The sequence below is a fragment of the Triturus cristatus genome, chromosome 8 (assembly GCF_964204655.1).
Source record: "Triturus cristatus chromosome 8, aTriCri1.1, whole genome shotgun sequence".
NCBI lineage: Eukaryota > Metazoa > Chordata > Amphibia > Caudata > Salamandridae > Triturus > Triturus cristatus.
Window position 1 is genome coordinate 1,147,021,916 of NC_140591.1, and position 27,503 is coordinate 1,147,049,418.

Below are 27,503 nucleotides of genomic sequence, written 5' to 3' on the forward strand. Positions count from 1 at the left end.
TACTTCTCCGTTCAAATTCTCTGCAAAGTAGGTCCGTCATGCCGATTACACCACCAGCAATGGAACCCCTCCAGTGTGCAGCGGTGCGCTCCCCGGCAGGCTCGGCCGGCAAAATAAAGTTCCACAAATGCCCAAAAGCGGAGCGCACTCCCTACTTGCATTCTCCAGTTGGGGGAAGAAACAAATGCAGTCGGCGCCAGCAGAGCCTGACGCGTTTCGAGTTGAACACCCTTCCTCATAGGCTTCTCTGCGTATTGATGCTGCAAACACAAGACCACCAGCTTCTTAGTCCCTTATTTATTTCATCAATCAAAGAACAATTCAGAGTAAAGTAAACTGGGACTGGTAGTCCTTAAATAAAACCCTTTATTGTGCAAGCGCATTCGTAATCATGAATATTTGTATTGAAGAAACTGCAAGTAGCCCACATGGGTTTTATTGAAGGACTACCAGTCCCAGTGTACTTTACTCTGAATTGTTCTTTGATTGATGAAATAAATAAGGGACTAAGAAGCTAGTGGTCTTGTGTTTGCAGCATCAATACGCAGAGAAGCCTATGAGGAAGGGTGTTCAACTCGAAACGTGTCAGGCTCTGCTGGCGCCGACTGCATTTGTTTCTTCCCCCAACTGGAGAATGCAAAAAGGGAGTGCGCTCCGCTTTTGGGCATTTGTGGAACTTTATATTGACGGCCGACCCGGCCGGGGAGCGCACCGCTGCACACTGGAGCGGTTCCATTGCTTGTGGTGTAATCGGCATGACGGACCTACTTTGCAGAGAATTTGAACGGAGAAGTATTGTGCAAGCGCATTCGTAATCATGAATATTTGTATTGAAGAAACTGCAAGCAGCCCACATGGGTTTTATTGAAGGACTACCAGTCCCAGTGTACTTTACTCTGAATTGTTCTTTGATTGATGAAATAAATAAGGGACTAAGAAGCTGGTGGTCTTGTGTTTGCAGCATCAATACGCAGAGAAGCCTATGAGGAAGGGTGTTCAACTCGAAACGCGTCAGGCTCTGCTGGCCCCGACTGCATTTGTTTCTTCCCCCAACTGGAGAATGCAAGTAGGGAGTGCGCTCCGCTTTTGGGCATTTGTGGAACTTTATATTGATGGCCGACCCGGCCGGGGAGCGCACCGCTGCACACTGGAGCGGTTCTATTGCTGGTGGTGTAATCGGCATGACGGACCTACTTTGCAGAGAATTTGAACGGAGAAGTATTGTGCAAGCGCATTCGTAATCATGAATATTTGTATTGAAGAAACTTCAAGCAGCCCACATGGGTTTTATTGAAGGACTACCAGTCCCAGTGTACTTTACTCTGAATTGTTCTTTGATTGATGAAATAAATAAGGGACTAAGAAGCTGGTGGTCTTGTGTTTGCAGCATCAATACGCAGAGAAGCCTATGAGGAAGGGTGTTCAACTCGAAACGCGTCAGGCTCTGCTGGCGCCGACTGCATTTGTTTCTTCCCACAACTGGAGAATGCAAGTAGGGAGTGCGCTCCGCTTTTGGGCATTTGTGGAACTTTATATTAACGGCCGACCCGGCTGGGGAGCGCACCGCTGCACACTGGAGCGGTTCCATTGCTGGTGGTGTAATCGGCATGACGGACCTACTTTGCAGAGAATTTGAACGGAGAAGTATTGTGCAAGTGCATTCGTAATCATGAATATTTGTATTGAAGAAACTGCAAGCAGCCCACATGGGTTTTATTGAAGGACTACCAGTCCCAGTGTACTTTACTCTGAATTGTTCTTTGATTGATGAAATAAATAAGGGACTAAGAAGCTGGTGGTCTTGTGTTTGCAGCATCAATACGCAGAGAAGCCTATGAGGAAGGGTGTTCAACTCGAAACGCGTCAGGCTCTGCTGGCGCCGACTGCATTTGTTTCTTCCCCCAACTGGAGAATGCAAGTAGGGAGTGAGCTCCGCTTTTGGGCATTTGTGGAACTTTATATTGACGGCCGACCCGGCCGGGGAGCGCACCGCTGCACACTGGAGCGGTTCCATTGCTGGTGGTGTAATCGGCATGACGGACCTACTTTGCAGAGAATTTGAACGGAGAAGTATTGTGCAAGCGCATTCGTAATCATGAATATTTGTATTGAAGAAACTGCAAGCAGCCCACATGGGTTTTATTGAAGGACTACCAGTCCCAGTGTACTTTACTCTGAATTGTTCTTTGATTGATGAAATAAATAAGGGACTAAGAAGCTGGTGGTCTTGTGTTTGCAGCATCAATACGCAGAGAAGCCTATGAGGAAGGGTGTTCAACTCGAAACGCGTCAGGCTCTGCTGGCGCCGACTGCATTTGTTTCTTCCCCCAACTGGAGAATGCAAGTAGGGAGTGCGCTCCGCTTTTGGGCATTTGTGGAACTTTATATTGACGGCCGACCCGGCCGGGGAGCGCACCGCTGCACACTGGAGCGGTTCCATTGCTGGTGGTGTAATCGGCATGACTGACCTACTTTGCAGAGAATTTGAACGGAGAAGTATTGTGCAAGCGCATTCGTAATCATGAATATTTGTATTGAAGAAACTGCAAGCAGCCCACATGGGTTTTATTGAAGGACTACCAGTCCCAGTGTACTTTACTCTGAATTGTTCTTTGATTGATGAAATAAATAAGGTACTAAGAAGCTGGTGGTCTTGTGTTTGCAGCATCAATACGCAGGAAAGCCTATGAGGAAGGGTGTTCAACTCGAAACGCGTCAGGCTCTGCTGGCGCCGACTGCATTTGTTTCTTGCCCCAACTGGAGAATGCAAGTAGGGAGTGCGCTCCGCTTTTGTGCATTTGTGGAACTTTATATTGACGGCCGACCCGGCCGGGGAGCGCACCGCTGCACACTGGAGCGGTTCCATTGCTGGTGGTGTAATCGGCATGATGGACCTACTTTGCAGAGAATTTGAACGGAGAAGCATTGTGCAAGCGCATTCGTAATCATGAATATTTGTATTGAAGAAACTGCAAGCAGCCCACATGGGTTTTATTGAAGGACTACCAGTCCCAGTGTACTTTACTCTGAATTGTTCTTTGATTGATTAAATAAATAAGGGACTAAGAAGCTGGTGGTCTTGTGATTGCAGCATCAATACGCAGAGAAGCCTATGAGGAAGGGTGTTCAACTCGAAACGCGTCAGGCTCTGCTGGCGCCGACTGCATTTGTTTCTTCCCCCAACTGGAGAATGCAAGTAGGGAGTGCGCTCCGCTTTTGGGCATTTGTGGAACTTTATATTGACGGCCGACCCGGCCGGGGAGCGCACCGCTGCACACTAGAGCGGTTCCATTGCTGGTGGTGTAATCGGCATGACGGACCTACTTTGCAGAGAATTTGAACGGAGAAGTATTGTGCAAGCGCATTCGTAATCATGAATATTTGTATTGAAGAAACTGCAACCAGCCCACATGGGTTTTATTGAAGGACTACCAGTCCCAGTGTACTTTACTCTGAATTGTTCTTTGATTGATGAAATAAATAAGGGACTAAGAAGCTGGTGGTCTTGTGTTTGCAGCATCAATACGCAGAGAAGCCTATGAGGAAGGGTGTTCAACTCGAAACGCGTCAGGATCTGCTGGCGCCGACTGCATTTGTTTCTTCCCCCAACTGGAGAATGCAAGTAGGGAGTGCGCTCCGCTTTTGGGAATTTGTGGAACTTGATATATATATATATATATATTTATTCACTGAAAAAACCATAGGTTTCAGGAACGTTATAGTTAGTTGGACATTTCACTCGTACAAAACCAGAGAAATTCGGGCATTATAGTTAGTTGAGCAAAACTAACTATAACTAGTGCCCCCGCAATGCACTGCTGATGATGTCGCATATTACATCATTCATGACATGGTCAGTGACATCACTGATGACATCACTGATGACATCTCAAATTACATCACTAATGACATCACTGATGACATCATCCAGTGACTGTGAGTTTCTTTAAAGTTTAAAGATGTATTATAAATGCCAAGGTATATTGAAGAATGAGTTGGTGTATAAGTGTCTGGATGGAGTACTTAGTAGTTGCATGACTGAATGTTTAAGTGAGCGATTACATGTGTCTTACTGAATGCATGGGTTAGTGACTAAACTGTGTGAATGTCTGTATTAGTCTGTCTTTTGTTGTATAAGCTGCTGCATGGGTTGGTCAGTAGCTACATGAGTGTCTATATGGGTTATTGATTCATTGCCTGAGTATTTGTATAGGTGCCTGAGTGTGTGTGTGTGGGTGGGTGGGAGGTTTGTGACTCTGCATAGATGTTTGAGTGGCTGTTTCACTGGGTGTATGATTTCAAGAGTGCATGTGAAAACAGCTGTATGGTTTGGAGAGTGTGGGTATGGGTGTGTTGGTGAGTGAATGGATGTATGTCAGTGGTACAAGAACAAGTAACTACATATGTGAAAGGCAGTGTATGTGAGAGTTGGAGTATATAAATGACTATACGTGAGAGTCAGTGATTGTGACAGTGGCTGTATCAATGAGTGTGTACTTGTATCAGTGACCATATAAGAAAGTAAGTATGAGTTTGTTTCTGTTTGAATAAGTGATGTGTTGTGTGCATAACTTTGTAGGTCAGTAAATGGTAGTGTGATTGTATGAGTGCATATGATAGTATTGTATTGATGAGTGATTGCATGTATGATTGATTATATGGGTGAATGAGTGGATGTGTGTATAGACCTGGGAATCAGTGTGTGCGTATGTAGTAACTGGTATTGGTGTGTCGATGGTTTCGAAAATGGTAGTCTGTATTTTACAGTGGGTGTTTCAAAGGTTATATTAGAGTGTGAGGAGGTGCATCAGATTTTCACGTGGATCAGTGATGTAATTTGAGATGTCATCAGTGATGTCACTGACCATGTCATGAATGATGCAATATGTGACTGCATCAGCAGTGCATTGGGGGGCACGAGTTATAGTTAGCTGAACTAACTATACCGGCAAAATTTCTCTGGTTTTGTACGAGTGAAATGTCCAACTAACTATAATGTCCCTGAAACCAATGGTTTTTCCAGTGAGTTTCTAAGGTTTTTTAAATGCTAATTTCTAACTATAACGCGACTGAAACCTATGTTTTTTTCAGTGAATTTCAATGATTTTGTAAATGCTATTTTCTAGCTATAACATAGCAGTCACATTTCCAGAGTGGTGGAGAAAGGTGAGAGTGGCCTTCAAACACCTTTTAGCAATCCCACTGTGTGGGATTTAGCGGAAGTAACAGGAGGGATAGTTAGCCCCAATGTCAACGCAGGCCAACTACCCCTTTTATTACCTCTAGTAAGTCCCACACAGCAGGATTGCTAACTTGTTATATCAGGTTTTACCCCCTCCCTGCAGCACTCTGCAAACACACCCCCTGGTGCTTTCTAAGTTGAGGAATTAAGTCCCCTTGAATCATGATGGTCCCTGAGGGCCCACCAGGTACCTTCAGTAGGCGCCACAGAGCTGCCTTGCAGAGAGGTGGTCTGAGGCCATGCCCCTTTTTACACCTCTCTGCAAGGCAGCTCTGTGGCGCTTACTGGAGGTACCTGGTGGGCTTGTTGGACCCCAGGGACCCTCAGGATTGAAGGGGACTTAATCCTCCAATTTAAAATGGCCAAGGGGGTACATTTGCACACTGTCTATGTCAGGCCCCGCCCCTCTCTGCACCACGGTACAAACGCGCCCCCTGGTGCATTGTAAATTGGGGGATTAAGTCCCCTTCAATCCTGAAGGTCCATGGGGGCCAACTAGCCCCCGGGCCAGCCCTAACTATTGGGGACCATGGGGGAGCCCCAATGCCCCCCCACGGTCCCACCAGCTCACCGCCTCCTGTGGGAGCTGGCATTTCTTTTCCACAAGGGGAGCTGCTGACATGCAGCTCCCCTTGTGGAAAAGCAATCTGCTTTGGATTTTCGAAGCGAGAACAGGAAACCTGCTCTGTCTTCCAAAATCCAAACCAGTGTTTGCTATGAAAGGGCGGGAGCTGCACGGTTCCCGCCCAGCCATAGCAAACAGCAATGTCCCGGGCTCGGCACCCCGGGACACTGCAGGAGCTGGCCCTGAGAGGTCGCAGTCCCCAGGGCCATTAAGGGCTCCAGGAGGGGGGCCATATGGCCCCCCTCCCTTTGTCAAGATAGCCCAAGGAGGTGGTTGTCCCAGGGCTGGGAGTCCACTACAGACCCCAGAATTATAGAGTGCCCCTGGGAGGTGGTGGTCCCCGGGGCATGAGGGGTGCTCAAGGCCCCCCACACATCATTTAAATATTAATACCAGAGCCCCGGGATGTGGTAGTCCAGGGGCTGTGGGGGGCTAATTAGTTGCTAGTGCCCCTGGGACCTGGCCCATCCGAGGCCTTTTTCAAAACAAATTGCAGGAGCCCACGATTCATTTTTTTAAAATAAGTTTTTTGAGATTCGTGACCTCCACTGAAATTATTTTAATTATTTTAAAAAAATGTTTTGATTGGCCTTGGGGGTCCTTGTGGGACCCCTGAGCAGGCCTAGGGGGTCAGGGTGTTTCTACCATGCCCCCTTTTCTAGTTTTTTAACCTTTTTTTTACTGGTTTCTTGTGACTTGGTTCTACTGAGTCACAAGATGGCTGCCACCTCTTCCTGGTTTGGAGTGTTGGCAGCCAATCACACTGAAGCTCGTTCCCGGGAGGGTTTGCGTACCCACCGCTGCCTCAGATATCGAAACGTTTTCTTTTTCAAATTTCTCAGCAACTACTGAACAGATTTACACTATTTAACAAAAAGGATTCTTTCTAAACCAAAACCTACCTTTTCGCCAAATTCGGTGTCATTCCGTTCAGCAGTTCGGGCTGTAGCTTTGTCTAAAGTTTCCTATGGAAAATAACATGGGGAAAACGCATTTTGGGACCCACCTTTTTTCTTGGCCCCTGCTTGACGAATCACCCCAAAACTTTCAAAACTGGAGCTGACCGGAGTTTTGAAAATTTCGCGAAGATGCGTCAACCGGCACCAAAGTTATTGGGAAAATAAAAAACGTTTTTCCTATGGAAACTAGGTCCTAACTATAACTACTTTACTTACTGGTGACCGCCAGTAGGTAATATATATATATACTACACGCGCGCAGTTTCCATACCACTACTTTGAAAGAAAGCATACGCTACGCAGAATGCTTACGCATGAAGCGCAACTGCAGCACCCTTAGTGGCTTAGAACAATCCACCAGCGAACTGTGCAATAGACTAGAACGTAGAGGCTACAGTCCTGAAACACTCACCAAAGCTAAGAATAAAACAGCCAATGTAACAAGAAGGGATCTTCTGTTCAAGGAGACTAAAAAAACTTACACAGACAATGAACCTAAGAAAATAGACACGCCCAGGCTAATAACAGGCTTCAACGCGTACCATGCCAATCTACGTAAAATAATACACAGGCATTGGAATGCAGTACGCAATGACCCAGTCATAGGCACCTTCTGTAAAAAAACTCCCCAAATCACCTTTAGGAGAGCCAAATCAATGAGACAGGAGATAGTCAAAAACGCGCCTAGTGTGAGTAAGGGTGGCACATGGCTGAAAACCTCTAAAGGATTTTTTAAATGTGCCAAATGAAAGGCGTGCAAGCACGGCGTGAACACCAGAGAAGTCATAATGCCCTTCAGGCAGTCTCCTTATGTAATCAGAGGCAGCTACAGCTGCAAGTCCGATTTTGCGGTTTATGTCTTGAACTGCACATGTGGCATAGTGTACGTGGGTAGTACCATCCACCCTGTGCACGTCCGTATCCTGCAACATCTGAGGGCCATTACAAAAAATGACCCTAGCTATCCCGTCGCCAGACACATTAATACATCCTATAGTGGCAAGGCGCAAGACTTATCCTTCTATGTGGTGGATACCGTCCCCAAAAACCCAAGGGGAGGAAACAGACAACTCGTCCTTAGAAGGCTTGAAACCCGCTACATCATCCTCTCCAATTCCAAGATTCCTCACGGAATGAATGCGGATGAAGCACTTAATGTCCACCTATAATTTGTCCTTAGCTGACTGACCCGCCCCAAACCCAGTCTCTGTAACGTTAGGTTACAATCACCGTTTTAATTCACTTTACTAATTTTTCCACACGTTTCCACGCTCATCTCAGTTCCCTTTTTATGACATCAGACTGCTTGCATAGTGTCCATTCTGTCTAGTAGATAGGATCAGACAATAATTTTTGTATACAGAGAAGAGGGATAGCGCTTCTATTCATTGGCCCACTTGGGCTTCTGAGTAGGGGTCCATCACGACTGTGAACTTTTACAGTTGCAGCTTTTTCCCGCATGATTTCGCTCATGCCTAGCATAGACAAGCACTTACATATGTACATGCGTGACCAGGAAGCAGCATGACATTAGCGATCGTAGTCTTTCCACACATTCAGCCCACAGGGACATCATAGTGGTCTTTACAGGATATAGCGCACTATTTAATGCTGCCGCATATATGCCCGCTTTGGACAAGCGCATCAATCCTCTCTGAGAAGATGGCAGCACTGCGTGTTTTATTTCAATACAGGTACGTGTTGGCTTATTCTCGCAAACACTCTTAGTTTATTTTTACTCAACATATAACGTCCGGACCTAGCTAACTTTTCTACGTCCACACATAGGGGAGTTATGATGTCATCGAAGAGTTTTTTAACGTGTAAAATTCACATATCACTATAATATCTCCTTTTAATCGTACAGTGTTGTGCTATTAATATATGTACATATTAACAACAATTGTATCTGTTTGCTTTGACCCTTTTTGCACCATAAACAAATAATATGCACTGTCATGATTGAATGGACATAGGAACCCTCTATGTCTATCGTCAGGTTGGTGGTTGCTGTGACAACCGTGTGGAAACTAGGTGCATATAATCTTGTAATGTAGATTGAACCTGACGTAGTGACCAAGGCAGTACGCTTTCGAAACACATCTAGGCTTTTATCTGGATTAAAATTTCTTTGTCATCATCTCACGGAGTCAGTGCCTGTCTGTTCGCCGCCGTCAGGATTGGATTCAATATATATATGTATATATATATATATATTCAGTGAAAAAACCATAGGTTTCACACATGTTATAGTTAGCTGGACATTTTACTCGTAAAAAACCAATGAAATTGCCCCGTTATAGTTAGTTCAGCTAACTATAACTCGCGCGCCCGCAATGCACTGCTGATGACGTCACATATTACATCACTCATGACATGGTCAGTGACATCACTCATGACATCACTGATGACATCTCAAATGACATCACTGATGACATCACTGATGACATCATCCTTGTGATAAAGTGGCAGACCTCCTATTCCCCTAATATAACCTTTGATACACACATTCAAAAATAGAAATTAAAATTTTAAAAACAATGGACATACCAATACCAGTTACAACAACCTATACAGTAATTCTAAGATCCACATACACATCCACTCATTCACCAACAGTCCAATACAGTCACTCATACATGTACTCACTCATCATATGTACTCATACACCTATACATCCTGTTACACAATGCCACTCATCCATAGAGTTACTCACACACATAGTCACTGATGCTAATAAAGAATCAAACATACATTTACTTGCATATACAGTTATACACACACCACCACACTTACTTCTACAGAAACTTACACATACTTAGTCTTTTAAAAAATCACTTATAGAAACACATATTTATTTATACAGAAACTCTTCCAATCTCTCACTCTCACATATACTTACTTATATACACCAAAACTCACATATACTGGTTTAAAACATATGTAGTTACTCATAAAGACACTATTGAGACAGTCATTCACTCACTAACACACCAATGCACATACTCATCCACCCATACAGTCCTGCACACATGCTGTCTTCAACACATACAAACAGTGAGTCACTCATTCATGCACCTATGCACTACGTAATACCCCCCACCGAACCATGCAGACACTCAGACTGATACTCAAAAAAACAACTAATAACCTATATAGACACTCATGTAGCTACTCACCAACCCATGCAGCCATTTTTACACAAAGTGAGAGACTGATACAGATATTTACATATTTAAACATTACTCACTAAGCCATGTACTCACTAAGATACACTTAATCAGTCAGTTATACAATCAATTTTTCAAAAACAAATCATCCATTTAGACACTTATATACCCATTTATTCTTCCATCGACCTTGAGGTATACATCTATAAAACATATGTAATTTTCAGAAAAACACACATTCACTGGATGATGTCATCAGTGATGTCATTTGAGATGTCATCAGTGATGTCATGAGTGATGTCACTGACCATGTCATGAGTGATGTAATATGTGACGTCATCAGCAGTGCATTGCGGGCGCGCGAGTTATAGTTAGCTGAACTAACTATAACGGGGCAATTTCATTGGTTTTTTACGAGTAAAATGTCCAGCTAACTATAACATGTGTGAAACCTATGGTTTTTTCACTGAATTTCTAAGGTTTTTTAAATGCTAATTCCTAACTATAACGTGTGTGAAACCTATGGTTTTTTCACTGAATTTCTAAGGTTTTTTAAATGCTAAATCCTAACTATAACGTGTGTGAAACCCATGGTTTTTTCAGTGAAATTGCAAGGTTTTTTAAATGCTAATTTTTTTTTTATTCTTCTATTTTTTCTAACATATTTTTAATTTAATTATCTTACCTTTTATAAAGACTATGATTAAATTTTTAAAATTCTTTAATATGTTTTTTTTAATATATTTTTTAAAATAAACATGTAAAATTTATTTGCAGTACTTTTTTTTAAAAAATAAAAAATTTTTAGTACGCGTACCGTAAGCTCACGGTAAGCGTACGGTTTACGCAACGTCCTTAATCTATCTACGCTGCTTGCGTATAGTTACGCACTTTGCGTAGCCGCGCGTACTGCGCGTGGGACGCGTGCGCGCTTACGCCACACGCGCACGTTACGCGGAAGTGTCGGGTAGTGACTGTTATGCGCATGCGCGCAAGCGCGTGTCTTCTTTACGCGCATGCGTACTTTTTGCCGTAAGCGTACCGTAAGCGTACCGTAAGCGTACGGTAGGTCATGTGATCATGAAACACAACTTTTGATTTGTTGAAACTACTTTCAATTCTAGAACTCTCCTACACCACACCCATTCCCCTCATTTCTGCTTGTGATCCCTTGGGAGAAGGAGCTGGTTTGTCTTTGGGATACGATGGCAGAACAGCAGAGCTCTTCTGAGAGTGAGGCTAGCACTAGCAGCACTGTCTTGAGGCAGAGATCGAGGAAACAAAAGCCCTCTTATGTATGGGATTATTTTACTTTTCCTGAAGGCCAGCAAAAGGTGAATGCACCCTTAGTTACTTGCAGGCTGTGTAAGCGTGTACTTTCTAGAGGTAATCCTGACAGGAAGTATTCCTTTGGGAATCACACCATGAAGAGACACCTCCTGGATGTACACGGAAGGACATATGGTCATCTTTTTGGAGGTAACTCTTCAGAAAGACGAGCCAGTACATCCACAGCAGCTCAGCCTGGACCATCATCTGCAGGGCTGACTCCTTCCTCTGCAGGTCAGGTGAGCCCTTCATCTGTGGGGGGAGAATCTCCTTTTGCTGGCCCTCTGGAAATGAACCCTCGATTTCGGAAGGTTGATATTCGATGCACATTTTGTAAAGATCTAATTTGCCATAGGGAGACCAGTGTTTCCCTAGTGAACAACAAAATAGATCAGCACATTTGTCGCTTTGAATGATTTTCCCATGCTTCCTTTCCTCTGTCCCTGCATGAACACAACGGTTCTTTTAAGAGCCAACCTTATCTTTCATCTTTTTTTTACATATGTTTTTAAAAACTTTTTTTTATTTTTTTTTACCGTACGCGTACGGTGCGCGTACTTTTTTTTTATTTTTAAAAAAAAACACTAAAAATCATTTATCACATTACAAGGTCCTTGAGAGACTACTGTCACATTATGAAACCACTTTTCAGATTTTGTAAAAAGCCCATGTCCAGACTGCTACACTACAGCAAGGGCAACCAGCCTTAGTGATGCTGAATGTATTTGCATTACAGACTGAAACCTGAAAACCCCACTCGCTTGTAAATACTGTGCATGATTATACATGGCAAGGGGGGCGTGGCTAGCAACCAGCGAGCATGGTCGCAGCCTAGGGAGGCTCCCGATCCCCCGCCCGGTTCTCCGATATAAACATCCTGCTACTGCCTGACAACACCGTGCGAATCAGGGGGAATCCCTGGGGGCACCTTGGGCGCTGCTCCGGGCTGAGCTGAGTCCCGGTGAAAGCGCCGATTGTGGCGGAAAGTGCGGCGGCGGCGCTGGCGCTCCGATAACCAAGATGGCGGCTGCCCCGGACCCGCGAAGAAACGGCCTGCGGTGGCGCTGAGGAGCGGCGGCCGTCCGGCTGCATTCCACCGGAGTGCACGTACTTTGCTGCGGACTGCCCCCCGAGACACCGGCCGCTGGGGTGCCCGAACCGGCGCTAGATTCCTCCAGGGCGAGGCTCCTCCCCCCTCCTTCTCGGCTGTGGAGCCGGCTGGTGGCCCTGCCCTGAGGGGGACTCCGTGGGCGCTGGTGAATGGATCCTGCTTGTCCCATGCTGGAGCCCTGAAGCGCGCCTGGAGGCGGGCGGCGATCGACCGAGAGAGGCTGGTGAGGCGGCCGTTACTCCTTCTCTCCCCTGCGGGAGTCGCTGAATACCTGCCCTGGGGACCGGGGCGGCCGTGCGCTCCTGGAGGCTGCTGGGTCCCCGGAGTCCCTCCTGCGGCGACAGGGGTGTGCTTTCAATTGTCCTGCGCCTTGCCTGGCGGACTGGGGGCAGCGCGACCGGAGGACTGGCCCTGTGGTCCGTGGCGCGCTGCGGACCGGGCACGACCCTGTGCTCTGGCTACGGGCGCCGCGCTTCCTGCCTGGGCCGCTTGTTAAGCTGACTGCGGCGGAATCCTGAGACTGCGCCTGACCCCGCTGCGGGCTGTGACCCGGGCCGGAGAGCTGCGGCAAACTGGACGAGGAGACGGGCCTGAGCCTTAGCTTGCGGTGGGAGCGAGGGGACGCAGCCGTGAGGCCCTTGGGCGACTGACCCCGCTGGGGGGTGCACACTCAGTGGCCTATTGTCTCGGCGGGAGGAGCATACCGTGAGCCTCGGAACTCTGGGGACAGTTGGATCGTGCATAGCGCCTCACCATGGGAAAACCAAAAGGGGGACGGGGTGACGGGGGCCGCCCCACGGGGGTGCCTGCGGGAACCCCGCAAAGCCCAACGGACCTACAACTGATGCAGGACCGTATCCTGGAGGCCATCGCGGCCACGAAGGACGCACTACACCAAGACATCGCACAGGTGGCGACGGGGCTGGGTCTCCTGCGGGCTGATCACGGCAAGTTGGCGGACAGGGTCAAGATTGCGGAGTCCACCCTAACAGACCTCATACCGGCGCAAAAATCGGTCGAGGGCCGGCTGACAGAGGCGTTGGACCGGATACAGGCCTTGGAACGGAGAGCGGAGGATGCCGAAAATCGCAGCAGGCGCAATAATGTGCGCCTCGTAGGCCTTCCGGAAAAAGTAGAGGGCTCCGACATGGTGGGCTACCTGGACGGTTGGCTGCGAACGGTCGTGGCCCCGGAGGGCCTATCGCCCTTCTTCACGCTGGAACGCGCGCACCGGGTGCCTGCCAGACCCCCTAGACCGGGTCAGCCACCACGCCCCGTGATCATTAAACTCCTGCACTACAAGGACAGAGACTGGCTGTTGCAACGGGCCAGGGATGCGGGCCCCTTCCAGGTAGAAAACAGCAAGGTTACGCTGTTCCCGGACTACACGTTCGAGACTCAAAAGCAGCGCGCCTCTTTTCTGCCTATCAAAAAAGTACTCCGCTCTGTGGGCCTCCAATATTCGCTACTCTTCCCGGCCAGGCTCAGAGTGGTAGCGGACGGTAACACGCTGTTCTTCCACACGGCGGAGGAGGCATGGTCCTGGTGGGACACGTACAGGGTGGACGCAGCGGGGACCAGGGTCGGCGGCACCATGGATCACCAACCACAGCGGCCGGCGAGGGCATCGCGGAGGATCCGGGAGCGCAAGCGGGGGCCCAGACGACCGACTGACTCCCATACGGAGGACGGCAGGAGGGCCGCGTTGCAGGCGGTGATGGTCCTGTCAGGCGCGGCGTCGATCCCGTCAGAACGGGCCTCCGGCTCAGAGGACCGGGGCACAGACTCGGAGTCGGGGCACTCGGACTCAAGCAGCACGAAGGGACCGGTGGTTACGCCGCAAACATCGGAAGAGATCATCGAGAGCTGAGAGTCGGAACAGTGTCCCCTGCAGTGCTACGACGGCCGGGGCCCGCAGCTACAGTCACCGGAGCAGACTACAGTAAGCTTGGACTTTAGTGTGCCTCATGTGTATTGTGGGGCGGGGGGGGGAAGTTCCAGCGGCTGGACTCGTGTGACTAGTCGTCGCCCCACAAGGCCCCTAAGGCCTCCGTAGTGTAGACTGCGGATTAGCGGGTTTGCGAGAGCGCGGGTGCTCGAGCACAGTTTGGATGGGAACAGCTTTTGTGAAGTCAGGTCCTGTTCTGGGGGGGGTGGGGCCTGGAGTAGTTGGGGGGGCTCAAGGCGAAGTACTGGGAGGGGGGATAGGGATAGTGTTATGGGGGGGAGGGGATAGTGCCACCGTATGCCCCTGGGGTTGGTTTACCTGTGTTACATGCCGTGCGATATGGGACAATGGCTAATGCGGGATCGTTGAAATGTGTGACTTGGAATGTGCGGGGGCTCCACTCCATGGCACGGCGGCATAAGGTGCATGCCTACTTGGTCCGTAGAGGGGTTCAGATAGCGTTCCTACAGGAAACCCACCTTACGAAGAAGGAGGGCATTGCCCTGCAGCGCCGATGGAGGGGCCAACTGTTCTACACCACGTACTCTGCATTCGCTAGAGGGGTACTGATATGGATACGGGCGGGGACTCCCTTTCAGGTAACCCGACACATAGCAGACCCGGAGGGGCGGTACGTAGCAGTGGAGGGTAAACTTAGGGGCAAGCACATTGTCCTAGGGAACATCTATGCCCCTAACGTGGACCAGGCGACTTTCTTTGCGCGTCTCTCAGGTGTGCTGGCTGGCTACCTTGCGGGCCCGGTGCTGTTAGGGGGTGACTTCAATTCCATTGCAGATACCACACTAGATAGGTCGCACCCGCCACTGCCCGCGTCCCCGATGCACCGACTGGCGAAAACTAGGTCGGATTGGCAAGACAGATGGGGCCTGACTGACGCTTGGCGCGCTCAGCACCCGGCGGAGAGGGACTATTCGTTCTACTCCGGCCTCCACGACCTTCATGTCCGACTGGACGCCTTCCTGTGTTCTTCTTCGGTCCTCCCTGCGGTGGCTGGGACGGAATATTTAGCGCGCACCGTCTCCGACCATAACCCCCTACTTCTGATGCTAGGCTGGATGAACGAAGTTCCGCAGATCCCGTCGTGGCGACTGCGGCCGGACACGTTAGACGATCCACCGTTCCGGGTGGCGCTCGGGGAAAGGATTGGGCACTACTTCGCTGAGAATGACGGCACTGCGGCCTCCAGGGCAGCGGAATGGGACGCCTTTAAGATCGTGGTGAGGGGCCATTGCATAGGGAAGTATGCGGGGATACGAAAGTCCTTGCTGGATGACCTAGACAAAGCCGAACGCGCGCTGAGAGAGGCCGAGCTGGCGCGCCCCGGCCGCCCCGAACTGCAGGGTAGGCTTTGTGAGGCGCGCGAGGCAGTGGCGGTGGAAGTCGAGCGGCTTCGTAGCTTCGATTATAAAACGTACCTGACTAAAACGCACGCCGAGGGGGATAAGGCTGGGACGCTGATGGCCTGGTTGGCGAATCCTACTCGACACAGTCAGCCCATCTTAGCTTTGCGGGACGGGGAGGGCCGTGTAGGCACCACGCAACCAGCCATCTTGGACGGCTTTCGGTCCTATTATGTGCGCTTGTACAAGAGTGCGCTTCTAGCACGGGGCGAAGAGGTGGAGGCGTACCTGGACGAGTTGCGTCTACCACGATTGGACCAGGAGCATGCAGACACCCTAGGTGGCCAAATCGAATTGGCGGAAATCAAAGGAGCTATAAAGCGGATGGCCCGTAATAAAACTCCGGGCCTAGACGGCCTCCCCATAGAGTTTTACGGTCAGTACCTGGAGCAGCTGGCTCCCCGGCTTCAAACTGTCTACAATGAGGCCAGGGACAGAGGACGGCTCCCGCGCTCCATGCGAGAGGCCATAATGATCCCCCTATTAAAACCACGCAGAGAGAGCGCTGACCCCGCGTCCTACCGGCCCCTGTCAATGCTCACTACCGATTACAAGATCCTCAGCACCATCCTGGCGACCAGACTGTTGCGCCACATGCAAGAGTTGATCCACAAGGATCAATCTGGGTTTATACCCACCCGCAATACCACCCACAACATCCGGCGGTTGATCAGACTGGTAAATGATCCCCCGCCTGAGGCGCGGATGCCCCTAGTACTGTCGATCGACATTGAAAAGGCGTTCGATAGCCTTGAATGGGAATACCTGTTCAAGGTGATGCGGAGATTCGGTCTGGGAGATAAGTACATACACTGGACGAAAGTGCTCTATTCCTCGGCGAAGGCACGCGTCAAAGTGGGTACGTTGGTCTCGCAGCAGTTTGAAGTAGATCGCGGCACCAGGCAGGGTTGTGCACTATCCCCCCTGCTGTTCGCATTAGCGATAGAGCCCTTGGCGGCTATGGCTAGACTGGGCAACCATTTCGGCGGGCTGGATTTTAGAGGGCACCGCCACTATATATCGCTATACGCAGACGACCTCCTTCTCTTCCTGGAGGACTCCGACAGTGCGGTGAGGGGTGCGGAGAGGCTCCTGGAACGCTTTGGAAGAGTGTCTGGTCTCCGAGTTAACTGGAGCAAGACCTGCCTGTTCCCCCTGCGGCACGCGGAGGCGCAGCCCCCCGCTTGCCAGTCGATTAGATGGGAGCCTCGCTGCCTCGTCTATCTGGGGGTGCACATTTATCATGATGCCCCGGACTTGCTGGAGGGCAACATAGGGTGTTGCATCCGGGCCCTACAGGGGTGCATGTCTTTCTGGGCTACCCTGCCACTGTCAGTGGCGGGCCGCATATCTCTACTGAAGATGATCGCCTTGCCCCGCTTGCTATATTTCTTCCGGACCCTTCCAGTGTGGGTGCCTGGAGCGATTTTTAAACACCTCAGGTCTCTAATAATATCCTTTCTGTGGGGTTCAGGCAGACGCAGAGTAGCGCTCACGACGCTGACCCGTCCAAAGGACGACGGGGGCCTGGCGGTCCCAAACTTCGAGCTCTACTACTTGGCCGCGCAGCTGCAGTCTTTCACGCAGGAAATAGCGAGAGTATACCGTGGCCCGGAGAGTGAGAGGGACGCTGGAACTCCCCGCCATATCCTAGCTTACATCGCCCTCCAGCAGAGGCTGGCACCTGGGGATCTGACCCAAGAAGAGCGCACCTTCCGTCTATGCTGGAATAGCTCGCAGAGGAGAGCTGGAGTCAGACACCCATATGCGCCCGAAATCCCACTGGGCATGGTGACGGCACTCCCTCATGGGGGCGATTGGTCGAGGCTGCAGTTTTGGGAGGAGGCGGGCCTGCAGATGTTGGGGGACCTGTATGACGATGGCGTGCTGTCCCCGTTCCAGACTCTGCGGGATCGCTACGACCTCCCGAGAGGGGATTACCTCTTGCATGCGGCGGTGGTGAGGGCTATACAGGCGCACTGGGGCGAGGGCCTAGTTGAACCTACAACGACACAGGTGTGCCAATATACGATGATGTCGGCTGGCACCTTTAAGGCAGTGACGTGCCTTTACTCGCGGATGGTGAGGGAGACACTCCAGCCCCTAACTGCATTAAAAAACAAGTGGGAGCTGGATCTGCAGGTGGACATCCCTGACACCACTTGGGCGCAATTGGTGCGCAGAGCCAGAAAAAGCACGAGAAATGCGCGATTCCAATTGATACATTTTTATGTGCTCCATAGGGCATACCTTACCCCAGGAAAAATTAGGAAATATTTTGGAGCCGCGGAAGCTGCGTGCCCTAGATGTAATAGAGTGGGAGCGGACCTGGTCCACATGCTGAGGACCTGCCCAAACCTGCAGGAGTACTGGGAGGGGGTCGGCGACACGTTGAATGACGTAGCAGATAGGGACCTACAATACGACGCGGCCGTTTGTATACTCCACTGGTTCCCGCACACGCCCAAGAATAAAATGTCCAGCAAGTTTATAGACATGGGCCTTCTCCTAGCTAAGCGAGAGGTGACGAAAGGGTGGAAGTCGAAGGCGGGGCCTACACACCGGCGATGGCTCAATGAATTTCTCAAATGGGCGGCTAGCGAGAGCACACTCAGGTACCAACTAGCTCACCGAAAACCGGACGACCGGGCTCAGGCGGCGGCAATGGTATGGGAGGTGATGGTGCAGGCCCTGCGAGATAGCCCAGCCAGTGGGGAGGAGGGTGAGAGCTCTGGGGAAGCAGCGGACGAAGTCGTACCACTGGCCCCCCTGCCAAGCACGCACGATTAGGGATTACTCCATTTTTCCTGTTACCCGCCATACATGCTATATGTTCCTGACCAGGGGCAATCGGGAGGGCACTAGGGAGGGGTGGGTGGAGGGGGATTTTTCAAGTTTAAGGTTTGCTGAAAGTAGGTTGTAAGTTCTGTAGGTAGTTAGGGGAGCAGAGGGACAGCGATCAAAAGCGGGCAGCGGGGTTCTTCACCGGAAGTATGCTCCTGACAGTTCCGTATTAATGTGCCATGTTTCTATATGACGCCGCCCGGCCTCTGGGATGTGGGCAGTACGGCTGTGTATACTACACGGATTAATGATTAAGGGGAGGATGGGAAACCTGCATTATTGACATGCATCCTGGTTGCTGTAAGCTGTACTTGGTCCTGCAATAAAAATGGTTTGACAAAAAAAATGATTATACATGGCAAGCACATGGGTGTGTGCTAAGAGTCTGCTTCTTCCCCCAAAAATTCGCTCCCCCTTTCCATCTAATGCAACTGTGAAATCACCAGAGCAATATGCAATAAATCTCTGCCTATAATTCCTCTCTGCACACAGAGTCATGTTTTCACATTAGTCCCAAAACGAAATTTCTTTGCCAATTTGAAAGCACACTTACTGCTCTTTTTTTTTCAGGGCAAGTGAAAATCACTTTTACAGACTGACACAGTGCTTCCCCCTTTTTTTCAAATGTAATCACACATTTCTATTGGTTGAAAACCAACCCTTTTCCAAAAGTACCCTTCCCCCTTCTTGACTTCTGCCTAGTACCCTTCCCCCAACTTGACTTCTGCCTGCTACCATAGCAACAGCTCATGGAACACTACTGTGTGCAGTTAGGTCAGAAGTTTGCCAAACAATGTTTCAATTCCACAGAGCAAGAGTGCTTGACTTTTCAAACCTAACAGCAAATCCATAGTACTGTTCTTTGGTTACACATTTTTCTGTACCAATACAAAACATGCTTCTATCAATTGACACATACAGCCTAGTTTTTATTCTAGAATGGTATGAAACAGCCAATCAGTTCTTTTTGTTTTGAAAAAAATATGTATGCCTCCATTTCCAAACTGTCTTTCTTTTCATATTGCCATTCTACTGAAAGACACCTCCTGAGTGCATCCAGTTCTCCTTTGAAGATGTTCACAGTGTGGATTGTAGGGCACAGCTATGTCTTCTGGAGTGAAAAGTTTGCAGAGAAAACAGGTATGGTGAGAGACCTTGCTTTGCCAAATGTAGACATTAAATGGATTGGTCAGAGAGGGTTAAAGTGGCACCAATTGATGCCATTGGTGAAATCCTTCATTCAAATCCAACACCCTGACCTCATAATAGTGCACTGTGGTGGCAATGACCTAGGCACTTTGACTGGGGTAGGTCTGGAAATGCTTATGAAGGACACCTTTGCACAACTGTTTACACTTTTCCCTAAAACTGCCTTTGTGTTTTCCAACGTATGCCAAAGGCAAAAATGGAACTGATCCAATCATTTCTGTCCGCAGATTGACAAAGCAAGAAAGCACGTCAACAAATCTGTTTCTGCTTTCCTCCGTGACTATGGTATGGGTGCCATTTACCACAACAACTTGCGTTATGACATGCAAGACATTTATAGAGGAGATGGTGTGCACTTCAATGATGAAGGGAACAGAGTCTTCCTCTTGAACCTTAGACTCTGCATCGGTACTTACTTGTAGGTACCACTAAAAAAATGACTTCATAAACACAACAGCTCTTTTTAGAGGTCCCTAATTTCTAAACTCTTAAATCTGCTTTTCATTTATTTTTTTTTATTTTTTTTACTGTACGCTTACCGTAAGCTTACCGTACGCGTACCCCGTGATTTTTTTTTAAATCAATTAATGTTTTTTTTGTACTTTTCTGTCCTTCTTTGACCCCCTTACAAATGTTAGGGGGTCTGTAACTCTCCTCATTGCCCCCTTTCCTTGTTTTCACTCTTTGTTTTCAGAGTGAAATACAGAAAATGGCGGCCGCCGCTTCCTGGTTTCGGCCGATTCGAATGTTTACTAAGAGCTAAGAGCCAATCAGAATCGCGCTCGCGCACGCCACCGTACGCTTACCGTAAGCGTACGGTAAGCGTACCGTAAGCGGGCTCAGATATATATATTGATTTAAAGGCTATTTTCTCAGAATCTACTGAACAGATTTACACCAAACCTACAAAAGGCACTTCCTTGACCTAGGGACTACCTCTCTGCCAAATTTTGAGTAATTCTGTTCAGCCGTTCGGGCTGTAGCTCGTTCTAAAGGTCCTATGGAAAAATGCATGGGAAAAACGCGTTTTGGGACCCCCCTTTTATCTCAGCCCCCGCTTGACGGATCCCCCCGAGACTTTCAGGGTAGGAGCGGAGCGTAGCGCCCCACCTATTTTGAGAAATTCGCGAGGATTCATCGACCGGCGCCAAAGTTATTCAAAATAGAATGTTGAGGTTTTCCTATGGAAACGGGGTCCTAACTATAACTACCTACTGGCGACCGCCAGTAGGTAATATATATATATATATATATATATATATATATATATATATATATATATATATATATATATATATATATATATATATATATATATATATAATAATAATCCAAAGATGCGGCACTCGGGAAGGAGGTGATTTCAAACAATTCTTTATTGTTCACACAGCTCAACCAACGCGTTTCAGCCTACACGGCCTTGCTCGCGGTTAGTGAGTCCTTCTTCTATGGCACTATTTATACACCCAGCTAGCCTGAGTATGGCATTGTGGGAAATGTAGTGCAATCAATACAATGTTGTGCAATTTAACCAAAAGAAAATCGATCTTATAGTGTATTTAACAGGTAAATGAATTAGCATCAATGGGTCATGGTATAGTACCTAAAACGCAAAGGTATACAAACAACTTATAGGTCATAGAGCTTATTCTATGACCTATAAGTTGTTTGTATACCTTTGCGTTTTAGGTACTATACCATGACCCGTTGATGCTAATTCATTTACCTGTTAAATACACAATAAGATCGATTTTCTTTTGGTTAAATTGCACAACATTGTATTGATTGCACTACATTTCCCACAATGCCATACTCAGGCTAGCTGGGTGTAAAAATAGTGCCATAGAAGAAGGACTCACTAACCGTGAGCAAGGCCGTGTAGGCTGAAACGCGTTGGTTGAGCTGTGTGAACAATAAAGAATTGTTTGAAATCACCTCCTTCCCGAGTGCCGCATCTTTGGATTATTATCGTGGTTTCCGTGGCCAGGATCCGGCCCGTTATGCTGAGCACCCGCTGACTGTGTGCCCCGGAATTTGGATCCCTTTGTTTGGATATATATATATATATATATATAATGAAAAAATCATAGGTTTCAGAAATGTTATAGGTAAAAATTAGCATTTAAAACGACCTTTGAATTTCACTGAAAAAACCATTGATTTCAGGGGCGTTATAGTTAGAAATTAGCATTTAAAAAACCTTACAAATTCACTGAAAAAAACCTAGGTTTCAGGGACGTTATAGTATGAAATTTAGCATTTAAAAAACCATAGAATTTCACTGAAAAAACCACAGGTTTCAGGGACGTTATAGTTGGTTGGACATTTCACTCGTACAAAACCAGAGAAATTCGGCTGTTATAGTTAGATGAGCTAACTATAACTCGTGCCCCCGCAATGCACTGCTGGAGATGTCACATATTACACCATTCATGACATGGACAGTCACATCACTGATGACATCAGTGATAACATCTCAAATGACATCTCTGATGACATCACTGATGACATCATCATATGAGTGTTTCTAAATAAATGAGTGGGTGTATAAGTGTCTGAATGGATGCATTAGTAGGTGCTTGACTGTATAAGTGTGTGATTAAACTTGTCTTACTGAATGCATGGGTTTACTGACTAAACTGTGTGAATGTATCAGTCTGTCAGTTGGTGTGTAAGTGGTTGCATGAGTTGGTGAGTAGCTACATGAGTGTCTATATGGGTTATTGATTGGTTGTCTGAGTATCTGTAAGGGTGCTGAGTGTCTGTGTGGGTGGGTGGGGGTGTGTGACTCTTTGCATAGATGTGTGAGTGGGTGATTCACTGGGTTTATGGGTTCAAGAGTGCATCTGTGAAGGGCTGTATGGGTGGGTGAGTGTGTGTATGGATGTCTTGGTGAGAGAATGGATGTCTCAGTGGTACATGTGTGACTAACTACATATGTGAAAGGTAGTATATGTGAGTGTTGGAGTATATAAATGACTATATGTGAGAGTGAGTGATTGTGAGAGTGGCTGTATGGATGAGTGTGTGCTTGTATCAGTGATTGTATAAGAGAGTAAGTATGTGTAAGTACTTGTATGAATAAGTGAGGTGGTATGTGTATAACTGTATAGGTGAGTAAATGGGAGTGTGATTGATTCTTTGCATGACTGACTAGGTATGTAACTCTATGGATGGGTGGCGGTGTGTGAGTGTCTGTATAGGTGTATGAGTGCATATGGTAGTGCTGTATTGACAAGTGACTGTATGTATGAGTGACAGTATGAGTGAATGAGTGGATGTGTGTGTAGACCTAGGTATCAGTGAGTGGGTATGTAGAAACTGATATTGGTGTGTCTATGGTTTCAAAATGGTAGTCTGTATTTTAGAGTGGGTGGATCAAAGGTTATATTAGAGTTAAAGGAGGTACATCAAATTATCACGTGGATGATGACATTTGAGATGTCATCAGTGATGTCATCAGTAAAGTCACTGGCCATGTCATATATGATGCAATATGTGACATAATCAGCATTGCATTGCGGGGGTGCAATTTATAGCGAGCTCAACTAACTATAACGGCTGTATTTCTCTGTTTGTGTATGAGTAAAATATCCAACTAACTATAATGTCCCTGAAACCTGTGTCTTTTTCAGTGAATTTCCAAGGTTTTTCAAATGCTAATTTCTAACTATAAGGCCCTTGAAACCTATATTTTTTTCAGTGAATTTCAAAGATCTTTTAAATGCTAATTTCTAACAATAACATCCCTGAAACCTATGTTTTTTTGTGAATTTCGAAAGTTTTTTAAATGCTAATGTCTAACTATGCCTACAGAGGTAAGACATGTGCAAAAATAGGAAGAACGGCGCAGAAAGAAGCAAGAGAAATAGAGAAAGAGGCAACAGAAGCCCAGAAATAGGAAGAAAGGTACAGAAAGAAGCAAGAGATATGCCAAAAGAATCAACAGAGGTGCAGAAAGAGGCCTTGGTGCAAAGTAATTCTGTTCCCCAGGCACCCCCCAACTATTTGCTGACTGGTACTGGTGGTAACTGACTCTAACTGACACTGGGCTCCACCTAACCAGGCCAGGAGCCAGTGCTATGCTGGAAGACACTTAGAATACTGTGAAAACACCTACATACACTAGGGTACACTATAGGTTGGGGTACCCCTGTGATTGGCATGACCTCCCCTGTAAGGCCCTAGTACATAATAGAGCAGGGGGATTAAAACTACCTCTAAGTCCCAAACATATAATAGGGCATGGTAGTTTAGAAGCCAGAAGTCCTTTTCTGCAATTGCATGTGTGCACTGCTGAGCCTGAGGTCAGTTTAACAGTAGCCCTGTGTGTGCAGAAAGAGGCAAGAGAGATACAGAAAGAGGGAAGAAGGCTGCTGAAAGGAGCTTGAGAGGTGCAGAAAGAAGCAACAGAGGTGCAGAAAAAAGTAACAGTGGTGCAGAAAGAGGGAAGAGGAATGCAGAAAAGGCTAGCGAAGTGCAGAAAGAAGCAACAAAGGTGCAGAAAGAGACTAGAGAAGTTCAGAAAGAGACAGCAGAGGTACAGAAACAGGCAAAAGAGGTGCAGAAAGAGGGAACATGGGTTCAGAAAGAGAGAAGAGGGATAAGGAAAGAGGGAATAGGGATGCAGAAACTTGCAAGAGAGGTGCAGATAGAAGCAAGAACAGTACAGTAAGAAACAACAGAGGTGCAGAAGGAGGCACAAGGGGGTACAGAAAGAGGCAAAAGTAGAGCAGAAACAAGCAAAATAGATGCAGAAAGAGGCAAGAGAGGTGCAGGAAGAGGCAAGGAAGGTGCACAAGGAGGGTAGAAGGGTGCAGAAAGAAGCAAGAGTAGTATAGAAAGAAGCAAGAGAAGTGCAGCAAGAAATAACAGAGGTGCGGAATGAAGCAAGAGAGGTGTAGAAAGAAGCAAGAGAAGTGCAGAAAGGAGCAAAAGAGGTACAGAAAGAGGCAAGAGGGGTACAGAAGGAAGCAACAGAGATGCACAAAGAGGCAAAGAAATTGCAGAAGAGGCAAAAGAGTTGCAGAAGCAGGCAAAAGTGGTGCACAAATAGAGAACAGGGGTCACACAGAGGTAAGAGAGGTACAGAAAAAACTAACAGAGTTGCATAAAGAGGCAATAGGGATGCAGAAATGTACAAGAGAGTAGTCTATAGAAGCAAGAGCAGTGCAGAAAGAACCAACAGAGGTGCTGAAAGAGGCAAGAGGTGTGCAGAAAAAAAGCAACAGCGGTGCAGAAAGGGGCAAGAGCGGTGTAGAAAAAAGTAAAAGATGTGCAGAAAGAGGCAACAGGGGTACTGAAAGAGGCAAGAGAGGAGCAGAAAGAGGCAAGATAGGTGCACCCAGAGGCAATAGGGGTGCAGAAATTTGCAAGAAAGATACAGAAAGAAGCAAGAGATGTGCAGAAAGAGGCAACAGAGGTCCAGAAAGAGACAAGAGGGGTGCAGAAAGAAGCACGAGAAGTGCAGAAAGAGGCAGGAGGGGTACAGGCAGAGGCAAGAGAGGTGCAAAAAGAGGGAAGAAGAGTGCAGAAATTTGAAAGACAGGTGCAGAAAGAAACAAGAGCAGTACAGACACAACCAAGAGATGAGTAGAAAGAGGCAAGAAGAGTGCAGAAAGTGGTAAGGGACGGGTTGAAAGAAGCAACAGAGGTGCAGAAAGAGACAAGAAAACAGTAGAAAGAAGCAAGAGAGTTGCAGAAACAGGCAAGAGATGTGCAGAAAGAAGGAACGGGTTCACAAACAGGCAAGAGAAGTGGAGCAAGAGGGAAGAGAGATATAGAAAGAGGGAAGAAGGGTACAAAAAGAGGCAAGAGGGGTACAGAAAGAAGCAGCAGAAGTGCAGAAAGAAGCAAGAAAAGTGCAGAAAGAAGCAACAGGGGTACAGAAAGAGGAAGAGAAGTGCAAAAAAGAAGCAACAGATGTGCAGAAGGAGGCAAAAGAAGTGCAGAAACAGGCAAGAGAGTTGCAGAAACAGGCAAAAGAGGTGCAGAAAGAAGCAAGAGCAGTGTAGAAAGAAGCAACAGAGGTGCAGAAGGAGACAAGAGCCATGCAGAATGAGGCAAGAGCAGTGTAGAAAGAACCAAGAGACGTGCAGGAAAAGGGAAGAAATGTGCAGAAAGAGGCATGAGGGGTGCAGAAAGAAGGAAGAGAAGTGCAGAAAAAAGCAGCAGAGGTACTGAAAGAGGTATGAAGGGTGCAGAAAGAGGTAAGAAAAGTGCAGAAAGATGCAACAGAGGTGCAGAATGAGGCAAGAGTGGTGCAGAAAGAGGAAAGAGAGGTGTAAAAAGAGGCAAGAGAGTTGCACAAAGAGGGAAGAGGGTTGCAGAAAGTAGCAAGACGGGTGCAGAAAGAAGCAAGTGAGGTACAGAAACAGGCAAGAGAAGTGCAAAAAGAGGCAAGCAAATTGCTGAAAGAATCAACAGAGGTGTAGAAAGGAGCAAGAGAAATGCAGAAAGAGGCAAGTGAGAATTAGAAAGAGGCAGGAGAGGTGCAGAAAGAGAAAATACAAGTGCCGAAAGAGACAACAGGGGTGCAGAAAGAAGCGAGACATGTACAGAAAGAAGCATGGGAAGTGCAGAGTGAAGCAATAGGGGTACAGAAAGAGGCAAGATAAGTGCAGAAACAGTCCAAAGAGGTACAGAAAGATGGGATGCAGTGCAGACAGAGACAAGAGAGGTGCAGAAGGAAGCACAACCAGTGCAAAAGAACCAATAGAGGTGCAAAAAGAGGCAAGTGAGGTACAGAAGGAGGCAAGAGAAATATAGAAAGAATCAAGAGATTTGCAGAATCAGGCATAAGGGGTGCAGAAAGAGGGAACAGGTGGGCAGACTGAGGCAAGAGAGGTGCAGAAAGAGGGATGAGGGGTGAAGAAAAAGGTAAGAGGGATGCAAAAATTTAGAACAGAGGTGCAAAAAGAAGCAAGAGCAGTACAGAAAAAAACAACATAGATGCAGAAAGAGGCCCAAGGGATGCAGAAAGAGGCAAGTGAAGTGCAGAACGAAGCAAAAGAGGTGCTAAAAGAACCAACAGATGTACAAAAAGAGGCAAGAGGGGTGCAGAAAGGGTTAGGAGAGGTGCACAAAGAGGCAGGAGTGGTGCAGAAAGAAGGAGGAGAACTGCAGAAAGAAGCAACAGAGGTGCTGAAAGAGGCACAAGGGGTGCACAAGAGTGCACAAAGAGGCAAGAAAAGTGCAGAAAGAGGGAAGAGAGGTGTGGAAAGAGGTAAGAGAGTTGCACAAAGAGGGAAGAGGGTTGCAAAAACAGGCAAAAGGGGTGCAGAAAGAAGAAAGTGAGGTACAGAAAGAGGAAAGAGAGGTGCAGAAAGAGACAAGAGGGTGCAGAAACTGGCAAGAGAAGTGTTGAAAGAGGCAAGAGAAGTGCAGAAGGAGGCAAGAGAACTTCACAAAGCAGGCAAAAGGGGTGCTGAAAGAGGAAACCATTGGGCAGACTGAGGCGAGAGAGGTGCAGAAAGAGGAAAGACATTTTCAGAAAGAGGAGAGGTGCAGAAAGAAGCAAAAGAGCAACCGAGGTGCAGAAAGAAGCAAGAGAAGTGCAGAAAGAAGCAACAGAGGTGCAGAAAGAGGCAAGAGTGGTGCAGAAAGAGACAAGAGAAGTGTAGAAAGAGGCAAGAGAGGTACAGAG